The sequence below is a fragment of the Podarcis erhardii genome, assembly GCF_964252035.2.
Source record: "Podarcis erhardii genome assembly, chromosome: 16".
NCBI lineage: Eukaryota > Metazoa > Chordata > Lepidosauria > Squamata > Lacertidae > Podarcis > Podarcis erhardii.
In genome coordinates this window covers 2,967,225-2,980,785 of record NC_138514.1, presented here as the reverse complement: position 1 = coordinate 2,980,785, position 13,561 = coordinate 2,967,225, and the positions used below count along the sequence as shown (strand labels likewise).

At 42.4% G+C, this 13,561-nt stretch overlaps 1 protein-coding gene and 1 long non-coding RNA gene across 2 annotated transcripts in view; one reads left to right on the top strand and one right to left on the bottom strand.

Annotated features, from left to right (window-relative positions):
* Positions 1–10,408, bottom strand: part of RHOBTB2 (Rho related BTB domain containing 2) — a 61,172-nt gene extending 50,764 nt beyond the window's left edge. The window contains exon 1 of the mRNA XM_081843904.1: positions 10,193–10,408. The gene's annotated coding sequence lies outside the window, so the exon portion shown is untranslated. The remainder of the gene's footprint in view (positions 1–10,192) is intronic.
* On the top strand, positions 6,101–6,511 carry LOC309331630. Its single transcript, XR_014151916.1, has 2 exons — positions 6,101–6,386; positions 6,432–6,511. It is a non-coding gene; the product is annotated as an uncharacterized lncRNA (long non-coding RNA).
* Positions 10,409–13,561: the final 3,153 nt, after the last annotated feature.

Here is a 13,561-nt window from a genome sequence, read left to right as displayed (position 1 = left end):
ATTTTTGTAATCCAATGGTTATATATTGTATTCCCAAAATTATAATCCAATTATGTGGCCAAAGTTATTAAAAATGCTGATAGGTATTCCAATTATATCCAGAAATGTCCAAGGGGACCAAGTGTATCCAGTGGTAGGAAATAAAAAAGAAGTATCTAAAGGAGTCTGACCACCAATAATTGTAAAGGCTGCCAGCCTCCTTATTTTGGAGTGATATTTGAGTTCAAATGTGAAAACAATAATATTTTTAAGTTCAGATATAAAAACAGAGGGAGAAGAGAAGAAGAAGAGTGATCTTTAATTTGACAGTCCAGACTAATCCGATAATGGGAAATGAAAAATAAAAATGAAAATGAAACACGGAGGAGTGATTAGTTCAGCTCCAATTTTCCTTAGCTCCAAATAAAAATATAGTACTGAAGACAGACAGCTAAGCTGTTCTTTTCTCAGTTCATTCCGCGGACTCACACAAAAACAACAACAAAAAAAGCAAAAACAACTTGGGTAGATAGCCTCATTCCAACATAGTCCCTTTTTCTTTCCTTTTATATTTAAACGTTCGAGTTTAATTAAATTAAATGCAGAGGTTTCCAATCATATAAGAAAAAAAATTACTGTTCAATATTGTCTTTCCATCCCTTTATTATATTTTTTGTCGCTGGATGACTTCCTTCAACTTAAAATGGAGAAACAAATGCAGTGGTGCCTCGCAAGCCGAAAATAATCCGTTCCACGAGTCTCTTCGTCTAGCGGTTTTTTCGTCTTGCGAAGCAAGCCCATTGACGGCTTAGCGGATTAGCGCTATTAGCGGTTTAGCGGCTTTTAGCGGCTTTTAGCAGCTTATCGGATAAGCGGATAAGCGGCTTAGCGGCTTAGAAAAAGGGGGGGGGGAAAGGGAAAAAAACCCGCAGGAACTCGCAAGACATTTTCGTCTTGCGAAGCAAGCCCATAGGAAATTCGTTTTGCGAAGCACCTCCAAAACGGAAAACTCTTTCGTCTAGCGAGTTTTCCGTCTTGCGAGGCATTCGTCTTGCGGGGCACCACTGTGTTCTATTTCGTTGCGCAGTTTTTTTCAAAACCGAAAGTACCAAGAAGTGACTTTCTTTCTTTCTAACTTCGCTCAGACCGTTCGTTGTATCAAAGACCTTTTAAAGTCACAGAGTAGTTACCCTCTGCTCCCTCTTTTAGTTATCCTCTTTTTCTGCAACTTTTTGTTACTTTTGCAACAATTTATCTCACTTTTATCAAGTTCTCTAAGAGGGAAAAGGTCAAACCGCTTGCCGTTTTACCAACCTCCACTCCACGCTCCGCTCGTAGTCTTGCGCTCCTCTCAGATTGCAGTCAAAACTGACCTCTTTTTTATCTCCTTTTTTTCCCAAAGCCTTTCTTTCATACTCCAATTGTAATCCAAATTAGGCTCCGATTGATTGCTTTTGAGAATCGGTCACTCGCCCTGCAAGCCTGGGGCTGCGTTCTCGAGGGTGAGACAATGGCTTCCCGGTGCCTGCTTTCTCCACCCGCCGCTCTCTTTGCTCCTATTACGGAGTTACCTGGTGGCCGGGTAATCTGCAAACGGCTCCGCTGGGATCCTGATCCTCTGGTTTCCCTCCAGAGGGGTTTTGGGGGGCTATCGCGCCCTGTAGCACCCCCCTTTACCCTCGAGAACCCAGACTTTCTCTTACTGAGAAAATCCCGCTTGCGACGGGTCCGTGGCTCGACCTGAAGTTCTCGTCCACTGGTGTGCTTCTGGGTCCATGGCTGAGAGACTGTCTCTCCATGTATTAGCCATATGCAGACTCTCATAAATCCCACAATGGTCAAACCTGGAGATTACAAAGTGTAGATCAGGGTAGGAGAAAGGGGTGGAATCTATATAACAGATGCCAAAAATACTCCTAGTGACAGCCACAACTTGTTTCTCAAAAGTCAAAACTGGGTCCCAGAATACCCCAAGGCCGAATAACCTGGTTAGATGGAGATACCATTCTTTCTTTTCTTTCTTTCTTTCTTTTTAAATAATTTTTATTAAAGATTTCTTAGTTTACAAAAATACATGCATTGTCTCTTTTTTCAAGCTGCATTTTCTACAGATGAGTTTCATTTGTTGCGAGACATTAGTGTTGCATGCAGTATTAGGTTGGGAAGAAAAGAGGGGGGAAGAGGGGGAGGGGAATGGTGAGTTGGGTGACAATAAATGAATTTCTTTCAAGACCCAAGAATTCCCCACCAGTGTCACTTCTATCTTGACTGCATTTCCTTTTATGTAGTCAACATTGGTTTAGGATAGAGATGACAGTTCCTGGGTAATTAGATAATGATATAGAGAGAGCTGGGTGTTGCCAATATATCAATGATGCCCAGCCCCAAAGCTCTGGCATATAGATATTAAATAACATTGGTGACAACACTGTACCCTGTGAAACCACATTAATTGGTTCCCATGAGACAAAGCTAGGTAATGTTGAGTCTACATACCTTCAGACAGAAAGAAACCAAAACACAGGAGAGCCTGCCTTGTCACAGGAACTGAATGTGTCAGTTGGCTTGGCTTAATGGTATGCTCCACAACTAAGGTGCCACCCATTGGCACAAAGGTGCCATTGAGATCTGGTCCTCTCGCACCTGTGAAGCCTTTAAGCCCCCCCCCCCTTGGTCATGAGGTGACAAGGGTGGTTAACTTTTACTCCCTTGGAAAGTACATAGAGCAGGAGGAGGAAGTTGGAAATTTGATGCCTTTTCCTGTTTCATTTCAAGCTCTTTGTGTTTTTCCAGGCTCAGATTAATTCTACTGGCTCTGAGGTTTACACAGATTCCTTTAAAAAGTGAAGTTTTTATGCATGCACTTTCTCCCCTTCAATGTCTAGGGGGTAGGAGCTGCTGATCTCAGAACGAGTGGAGAGACGTTTCCAGAGGGGTGATGCCCATAGCACTTGCTCAAAAATCCAAATGTGCCCATGGACCTAAAAAAGTTGTCTACACACAGTATCAAAACAGAGAGAGAAATCCAGCAAGAAAAACAGGGGGACATGATCTCTGTTGATCTCAAAAAAGGTATAATTCACCAAGGTAATCAAAGCTGCCTCAATCTCCTGCCCATCTGCAAAGCCAGATTTAAAAGGGTTGAGGAAGAATGCAACGGCCACTCAGCTATCACACACTCCACAGCCTTCTCCTAAAAGGTAAAGTTAGATGCTGGTCAAAAACTGACTAGATCATCCCTGTTTAACCACCAACCATCCCTGGTTGGGTGGTTGGTGGGTGTTTTTTTAAGTAGTGAGAATACGGGAGGAATTCTATCTTTCTCCAAAGAGGCATTAATCACCCTGGCTTCCCACCAAGGCTTCCCACCAAGCTTTTCTAGGCTGGTTTTTACTAGCAATAAAGGGCAAGAATCCAAATTACATGCTGTGGGTCTCACAGTGCCTGTCTACAACATTGCACTGATTGAAGCAATAGTGACAAGCAATTGAACCTGACAGCCCCTGCATGAGCAACTTTTAAAAAAATAAAATGACATAATTTATTTACTTTATTTACAAGAATCTGTGCAACTTGGTTAGCAAATAACTATGCACAATGGTCCCCATGAGCCTGTGATTCTGTGGACACAATGGTAGGAAAGGAGTGTATTTCTTGCCATTGACCAGAAGTCTCTTCAGCCCAGTCTTGTCTGTTCTGACTAGCAGTAGCCCTCCAAGGTCTTTCCCAGTTTGGTTTCATGAGAATCGCCAATACAGTTGAGAATGGGACCTTCTAGACTTCCGGGTCGGCGCCATCGCCGAATGGCGGACTCCCTCCGAGCTCCGGAGGGAGCCTGCACGGCAGGGGCTGGGTCCTACCGCACCGGCGATGCGGGGACCCTTAAAAACCACGGCCACGGGGGCCGTGGACATGGAGACTCGGCTGACACCGTTAGCGCCCTCCCGACTCGTGAAGGAGCCTTTTTAAAGGCTACGGATCGGGTGCCGGGGAGAAGCGTGGTGTTTTGAGTCCTCTGCTATCCCTGCCGTGCGAAGCCGCATGCCATTCGGCGGAGAGCGCTGGCTTCTTCCTTTGAAAATTCGGACCTAAAAGAACAACCTGTAAGTAATTGGAACTTGGATTAAAAAGAGGGACAAAAATTTTAAAAATTTCGGAGCGAGCGGGGGAGGCGCAAAAAAGGAAGTCAGCCACCCCCTCCATTGTAGAAGGGTCAAAGCAAAGGATCTGATAACTAAGATCGGAGTAACATCATTTTGGCAAGTTTTTAACCTCACGAGTGAAGAATATGAGATTGAGCTGGAGGAGGAAAGTAGAATTCGGACTTAAAAACAACCCCCCCTGGAACCCCGGGAGCGATCGATGACGGAGTTTGGAGAGGAGAAAGGCAAGTTTTGACAGCTGTCAAAGAGCTGTCAAAGCGGAAAATAAGATAGAGACTATGTTACAAGGACTTTGCTGGTTATATTTGTTATAAATTGGATACAAATTGTTTTAAATAAGGATTACAAAGTTACTAGGGCTAATGGATGTGATCTGGAAGAGAACTCAGCTTTTGCAATCCACCTAGAGGAGCCGAGGGACATTACAAGTTTTAGCTGGAAATTGGAACTGAACTGTTTATCTCCTGGGAAACTGCAGAAATGGAACATTATTATGACTACAGAGGCCACTACACCGAAGAAGACAATGGAATCATCTGTTGTGGAATGAAAGGAACTTGACGTAATGTTTTGTTTCTGAATAACAAGCCTCTGTAAAGGAACTAACTTTTGGAATTAGGACATTTGTGCAGGAAAACAGGGACAGAAAGAAATAGAAAGAGGAGTGTGATCAATAAGAACAACAAAATAACAAGAATTGGACCAAGTTAAAAGTGGGGACATTTGGGACATCCAGATTTGACAAGCTTAAGGATTATAATTTGGAGTTTTTCACTCCTGGATATAAAAATCTGGATGGAAAAAATGGGCCTCTCTTTGAGACAGAATCCTTCCATGATTGGACATTCGAAACTAAAGAGGACTGGCAAAGGACTATGATTTAGAGAGACGTGGAAATATCGGACATTGAGGAACATTGGGAACGCAACCGGGAAAAGGGGGGGTGGGAAATGTGGAATCCTTAAAGGCGTAAACTACGTTTTATTTAGGCTATATACATCTACATGGTATTCTAAAGGGGGGAACTCGTGGTGGGAATAAGCCGATTTTAGGGGAATGGAAAATAATGTTTTTTTTAAAAAAAAAATTTGGGTTAAGGATAACAAGTTTGAATTGAGGAGAAGAACTTGTTGAGATCATTTGAGAGATTGGGAATACAAGGGGGGGAGGGAAGGGGAAGTCCTGAAGGGATGTAATTGGAAAAAGATTTGAAATTGGATGTTTTATTAATTTGTAATTAATTGGAAAACTTTAATAAATATTATTAAAAAAAAAAAGAGAATGGGACCTTCTATATGTTCAAAACATGTGTTCTGCTACCATTCCTGTCATGGCTGCAGCCTCAAGCTCAGAGAACTTTCTGATGGCCACATGCCAGTGGTGAGTAGGGCTGGAGACAGAAGTCAGCAGAAGCAAGAGATGTGAATTGTACCTTTGTAGTTTCTTCACATCTCCCTCTGTTCTCCATCCATCCAGGCAATTAAGAAATATTATCAGAGTTCAAGGACATATTCCAGCCAGGAGAAATACCCCAGGAGAGTACAAACCAGGGCTAGTGAGGGATGTGGATTGAGAGGGTGAGTGACCTGGTGAAGGTTCCAAGAACCAGATAGGAATAGAACGCTACACAGCACTACTGCCACAGGTAGCTGCCTACCTGCAAATGGCTTGGAACCATCTGCAGACTACCCCCTGGGTGAGTGTCTGATGGTGGTTGGAAGAGGGATGGCAGTCAACTGATTGAGGTTGAAGCCCAACAAGGCAGAAGTCCTGTTTCTGGTAAACAGGGGGCGGACAGGTGTGGGGGACTCCTTGGTCCTGAATAGGGTAGCTGTGCCCCTGAGGGAGCAGGTGTGCAGCCTTGGGGTCATTTTGGACTCACAGTCGTCCATGGAGGTGCTGGTTAATTCTGTGTCCAGGGAGGCTATCTACCAGCTCCATCTGGTATGTTGGTAGAAAAAAAGACAGTCATGGAACCGAGAACTTACACAAAACAAATGAAATACTTTGAAAATCCCTGAAACGAGAAGTAATCGACTAGAAATATAATCTTATATAATTAAACTAAATAACAAAAATCAACAAGTTTAAGGAAAAAATTAGAAAAACCTAGAATTGAACAAAGCCTTAATGGGATGCCAGCCACAAACCTCATTTCACTGAACTATTCAGTTTCCTCAGAAGGAAATAGAGAAATCATAAACCTTAAATGATTTTAAACAAACTCAAGAACAGGGCTGAAATGTTCCCCTGAGTTTACAAAAAAGGTTTGAAAACCTAAAGGGCAAGTTTTAGACTCAGCCCTATTTAAAGAAAGCCAAGCAGTAGTAATAAGGAGTTGAGGACTCGGCTGTGAAAACTCTAGTATTGCCTTTACAAAAAGGTTTTAAAAAAACATACTCTGCAGAAATTCAAAGAAAGAAATACAAGATAAGCTGTTTTAGATTTTAAATAAACTCAAGAGCAGGGCTGAAATGCTCCCATGGTCTAGATGTTACTGCTGATGTTAAAGACTGATACAGGGTGTTTCCAATCACAGGTTTATATACTATAGGGTGAATATTTTTTTTTTAAAGGTACAGGCCATCTAGTTCAAACAATGGGCGGGATTGTTAAGGTTTCTAAAAAATAACAAGAATAATATTGAATAGAGTTGTAAAAAATTATTATAGGAATGAACTAAAGTCAATATGAGAATTGAGACCAGACGGAGTTAAGGAACCAAATCTAAAAATCCAATACATTTCTTTCTGTAGTAATTGCTTTCTTAAGATATCCGTATTTATCTCAGGAATTTGATGTTTATAACTGATAAACCATCTGAAATCTGTTGCCTTGTGTTTAACTTCTAAAAAGTGAGATGTAAGAGGTGCTTCCAACACTTTGTTAAGAATACTATTTTTGTGCTCTAGTATTCTAGTTTTAACCGTTCTTGTAGTGCTGCCCATGTACCAAAGGTTGCAAATACATTGAATTGCATATACCACTCCTCAGGAATTACAGTTGGTAAATGCTTCCAGTTTAATAATGCTGTTGGTTCCAGATATAATAAAATCTTTCATCTCAATTGTTAAACTACACGCTGCACATCTTCCGCATTTAAAATGTCCCTTTATATCACAACCTTGCGGCTGGTTCTTATCCGTTATATCTGCGTGTACAAGCATGTCTTTAAATTTCCTGGTTCTTGGTACGTCTTGTATCAAGTGCCAATGTTTTCTGATTGTCTTAACAATTGAAGTGGATAACGAGGTATAGTTAACGAGGTATAGTCTAGAGCCCAGGTCAGATGGTTATCTTCAAATTTAAATTGTTTTTCCAGAAGAGTATAGCAAGGCCTATTGTGTGCTCTAATCTGTGCTGTTTTTATCACCTGTTGTGGATAACCTCTACCAATGAAATCACATGCCATTTGTGCACAATTTTTGGTATAATCCTGATGTGCGGTAGAGTTACGTTTTATTCTTAGGAATTGACCGTAGGGTGAATTCCATTTGAGGTGAAGGGGGTGAAATGATTTATAATGAAGATATGACGGCCTGTCTGTTGGTTTCTTAAACGGCTGAACTGCTAGATTATTTGCCCCATCACGATATATAATTGTGTCCAAAAATGTTATTTGTTGGCTCTGAAAGTGAGTTGTAAACTTAATATTAGGATGAATGTTATGACACCATATAAAAAAATTATTGATATTACTGACATTCCTAATTATTAAGAAAAGGTCCATTGTAACTAAAACGTCCATTGTAACTAAAATGGCTGATATAGGGATTTGAAAACCCTCAACCTCTGCACTCTATGTGGGGCTACCTTTGAAGGTGACTCGGAGACTACAACTAATCCAGAATGCGGCAGTCAGACTTGTGACTGGGAGCAGCTGCTGGGACCATATAACACTGGTCCTTAAAGACCTACATTGGCTCCCAGTACATTTCTGTGCACAATTCAAAGTGTTGATGCTGACCTTTAAAGCCCTAAATGGTCTCGGCCCAGTATACCTGAAGGAGTGTCTCCAAGCCCCTTGTTCTGCCCGGAGAGTGAGGTCCAGCTCCGAGAGCCTTCTGGCGGTTCCCTCACTAGGCAGAGGGCCTTCTTGGTAATGTGCCTGCCATGTGGAACACTCTCCTGTCTGATGTCAAGAAAATAAACAACTATTTGACTTTTAGAAGACATTTGAAGGCAGACTTTCATAGGGAAGTTTAAAATGGTTGATGTTTTATTGTGTTTTAAATATTTTGTTGGGGGCCGCCAAAGTGGATGGGTGGCATATTATTATTATTATTATTATTATTATTATTATTATATTATTATTATTATTATTATTATTATTATTATTATTATTATTATTACTACTACTACTACTACTAAAGGCTCCAGTGATACTCAATCTGTGAGAACTGGTGAAGCCATGAAAGGCTGTGAGCGTATTTGAGCCCTGAAAGCCATTTGCATGTGTTTAACGTGACCTAGCACTGATGTCTCCTGCACATGCACTCTAGCAAATATACTGTGGAGCACAGGTGCCTGTTGGTAAAAAAGGTCATGTGACCGACACTCAACTTCAGATGCGTGAGTCAGACCCACGGACGCTCTCAGCTGCTGCAGTTGTGATTATCTCATAGGCGGGAAATGACTTGTGATTCCCTGTCTGGCTCAAGGGCTTTCCCACACCTTGCTTAAGTAGATTTTTACCTCACCTACAAACATGCTGTTATTACAGTAATAATAATTGTATACATGTGACAAGAGTACCTAGGGCAGTTATTTTCAGCATTGGGAATCACATGGAGGCAGGTGGGTGGGTCACCACTTGCATGCTGTGATTGGATGGTGAAGACAATGCAGAAGGGTGGAGAAGAAACAAATAGGATTTGTTCACCATAAGCTGGTTCTTGATAATAGTTTCCCTCTCTCTCCAGGGGTGGAGAACCTGTCTTTACCCCACCACATTCCCAACCCTCTGAGGACTACATGCCAACGATGAGCATGTGAATGGGAGCAAAGCTGGGAATGGGCAGGGCCACATTTACACAGGCATTCACCATGCAGACAAGTGCACAGGCCCTTTCCCACGGATTGCTATAGATCAGCTGAGAAATGTGTGTTGGCAGAGGGGGAGGTATTTTCATTCCCCATTGTAGCACTGTGCTCTGAAGGCTAAAGCCAATGCTTAGAACTGTGCCTGGAAATGAGTAATAGCAAGTGTAGCTCCTTTAAAGCGGTTGAGATATGTTCCAAAGACTTGGCCATAGTCAGCTGCTGTGAACCAAAGATGGCTACTGGTCTCTCAAGTGGTATGACGTAAACATTACCTTTGCACAGTAGGCTGGTTTCTTCACACACACACACATACTTTGAAGTGGTATGAGTTACTGGGAAACATGAATGCTTCTTTCTTGCCTGGATGAGAGGGATGCGTGTGTGAAGAAACCAGCCCACTGCGCAAAGGTAATGTTTACGTTTGTTGGTCTGCACCCTTTAGTCTCTGGCCATTCACCAATGGCATGTGGCCATCAGAAGGGGGTCTATGAAACCCAACAGTATCTGAGACACACTGGAAGCCCCTTGCAATCATTTCAACTATAAGAAACTATCTGTACTCTAGAGCAGGGCACTGTGTTCCTGTGTTGGGCTCCTTTAATTTAATTTCCCTGGCTTGGAACATTAAATCCATGGAGATCCTTTTGGATCATCCCATCTCAACTCAACTCCCTTACTTAGATCTAAATTTAAAGTATCTCAAACAAATGAATGACCAACCTTATGAAAAATAAAAACATCTCCTGCATTTCTAGTATCATAACTTCTTTCAAAAAATGAATTTGTTCTTGTCCTTAAAAAGCTCTTCCTGATTTTTAAGATAAATCTGCCTGATGTTAATTTAAGCCCAATATTTTTTATCCTAGTCTAATGGCCTATTCAAGTTCTGCTTATCCTTTTCCAGGGTGAACTGTCACCTCACAGACTCCCTTCCTCTCAGATCCCTTGAGATACAGATCATTAGCATAGCATGAGCATCACACATAGTTTTTAAAAGTTAAACATACCAGATTTCTGAAGGTTCGTTTTTCTCTCTCTTTCCTCAAATGGTTTCCCTTCTTTATAATCTTCCTGTCTTGAACCCTGAACCATTCTTCAGCATCCTTCTGGAACGGTAACTGCAAGAACTGAACAAGAAGTCTTCCTTGTTCTGAGCAGAGTTGTGTCATTACTTCACAAACCTGGGGAAGTGTGCAACTTGACATGGTCCTGGCCTTCCTGTGCCACTACATCACACTGCTGATTCATGCTTAGCATGTTGAACGACGTGGCCCAGGGAGAGAGGGAAAAATAGTGGAAGTGAACAGCTGGCTTTGCAAATGGTGTAAACAGGAACGGTTTGGATTCTTAGATCACGGACTGCAGTTTCTTGAAGATGGACTTCTGGCAAGCGATGGGCTGCACCTCACAACGGTTAGGAGGAATGTTTTTGCCAAAAATCTCAGAAACCTCATCAGGAGGGCTTTAAACTGACTAATGTGGGGGAGGGAGACAGTGCTCCTGAAGGTAGGAGTCTATCAATTGATGAAGATGATCATCCAAATGTCATAGACCAAATGGAGCAAACAGCACACAGACCTAGTGGTGGGAGGAAAAAATCCTTAAATAAGAGACACGGGGGAATGATTAATGGACTTCAATGTCTGTACACTAATGCGCAAAGCATGGGTAATAAACAAGATGAGCTTGAGCTCTTGGTACAGCAAACTAAATATGACATAATAGGCATCACTGAAACCTGGTGGGATAAGTCCCACGACTGGAATGTAATAATGGAGGGATACAATCTATTTCAGAGAAACAGACCAGACAAGAAAGGAGGAGGAGTGGCGTTATATGTCAGGGATGTGTATACCTGTGAAGAGATCCAGGATTTAGAACCTCAAAGCCAAAGTGAGAGCATTTGGGTCAAAATTAAGGGAGAGAAGAATAACAGGGACCTCATTGTGGGAGTTTACTATAGATCCCCAAGCCAAACGGAGGACATAGATGATGCCTTCCTGGAACAGATGGCCAAGCATGCAAAAGGAAGGGAGATAGTAGTAATGGGGGACTTCAATTACCCGGATATTTGCTGGATGTCAAACTCAGCCAAGAGCATAAGGTCAAACAGATTCCTCACTGGCCTTGCAGACAACTTCGTTGTCCAGAAAGTGGGAGAAGCAACAAGAGGAACAGCCATTTTAGACCTGGTCCTAACTAATGTTGATGACCTGGTTAGTGGGGTAGAAGTGGAAGGATCATTAGGCGTGAGTGATCATGCTCTTCTGAAGTTTACTATACAGCGGAAAGGAGCAGCCAAGCATACTAGGACTCAATTTCTTGACTTTAAGAAAGCCGACTTCATAAAACTTAGGGAAGTGCTGGGTGAGATCCCATGGACAGTAATACTAAAAGGAAAGGGAGTTCATGATGGCTGGGAGTTTGTTAAGAGGGAGATAGTAAAAGCACAACTTCAGGCAATACCAATGAGACGGAAACATGGAAGGTGCCTAAAGAAGCCAGGGTGGCTATCTAAAGAACTTTTAACTGAGTTAAGATTAAAAAAGGATGTGTACAAAAAATGGAAAAGGGGGGAAACCACCAAAGAGGAATTCAAACAAATAGCCAGCACGTGTAGACACAAAGTCAGAAAAGCTAAAGCACAGAATGAACTCAGGCTTGCTAGAGAGGTTAAAAGCAACAAAAAAGGCTTTTATGGGTATGTTCGTAGCAAAAGGAAGAACAAAGAAACAGTGGGGTCACTCAGAGGAGAAGATGGTGAAATGCAAACAGGGGACACAGAAAGGGCTGACCTCCTCAATGCCTTCTTTGCCTCAGTCTTCTCCGATAAAGAAAACAATGCCCGACCTGAAGAATTTGGAGCAAATGATTCAGCAGAGGAAACACAGCCCAGAATAACTAAGGAGATAGTAAAAGAATACTTGGCTAGTTTAGATGTATTCAAGTCTCCAGGGCCAGATGAACTGCATCCAAGAGTATTAAAAGAGCTGGCAGATGTGATCTCAGAACCACTGGCAGTCATCTTTGAGAATTCCTGGAGAAAAGGCGAAGTCCCGGCAGACTGGAGGAGGGCAAATGTTGTCCCTATTTTCAAAAAGGGGAAAAGAGAGGACCCAAATAATTACCGCCCAGTCAGTCTGACATCAATACCAGGGAAGATTCTGGAGCAGATCATTAAGCAAACAGTCTGTGAGCACCTAGAAAGGAATGCTGTGATCACCAATAGTCAGCATGGATTTCTGAAAAATAAGTCATGTCAGACTAACCTGATCTCGTTTTTTGACAGAATTACAAGCCTGGTAGATGAAGGGAACGCAGTGGATGTAGCCTACCTTGATTTCAGCAAGGCATTTGACAAGGTGCCCCATGATATTCTTGTAAAGAAGCTGGTAAAATGTGGACTTGACTATGCTACCACTCAGTGGATTTGTAACTGGCTGACTGACCGAACCCAAAGGGTGCTCATCAATGGTTCCTCTTCATCCTGGAGAAGAGTGACTAGTGGGGTGCCACAGGGTTCTGTCTTGGGCCCGGTCTTATTCAACATATTTATCAACAACTTGGATGATGGACTCAAGGGCAACCTGATCAAATTTGCAGATGACACCAAACTGGGAGGGGTGGCTAACACCCCAGAGGACAGGATCACACTTCAAAACGACCTTGACAGATTAGAGAACTGGGCCAAAACAAACAAGATGAATTTTAATAGGGAGAAATGTAAAGTATTGCACTTGGGCAAAAAAATGAGAGGCACAAATACAAGATGGGTGACACCTGGCTTGAGAGCAGTACATGTGAAAAGGATCTAGGAGTCTTGGTTGACCACAAACTTGACATGAGCCAACAGTGTGACGTGGCAGCTAAAAAAGCCAATGCAATTCTGGGCTGCATCAATAGGAGTATTGCATCTAGATCAAGGGAAGTAATAGTGCCGCTGTATTCTGCTCTGGTCAGACCCCACCTGGAGTACTGTGTCCAGTTCTGGGCACCACAGTTCAAGAAGGACACGGACAAACTGGAACGTGTCCAGAGGAGGGCAACCAAAATGGTCAAAGGCCTGGAAACGATGCCTTATGAAGAACGGTTAAGGAAGCTGGGCATGTTTAGCCTGGAGAAGAGGAGGTTAAGGGGTGATATGATAGCCATGTTCAAATATATAAAAGGATGTCACATAGAGGAGGGAGAAAGGTTGTTTTCTGCTGCTCCAGAGAAGCGGACACGGTGCAATGGTTCCAAACTACAAGAAAGAAGATTCCACCTAAACATTAGGAGGAACTTCCTGACAGTGAGAGCTGTTTGACAGTGGAATTTGCTGCCAAGGAGTGTGGTGGAGTCTCCTTCTTTGGAGGTCTTTAAGCAGAGGCTTGACA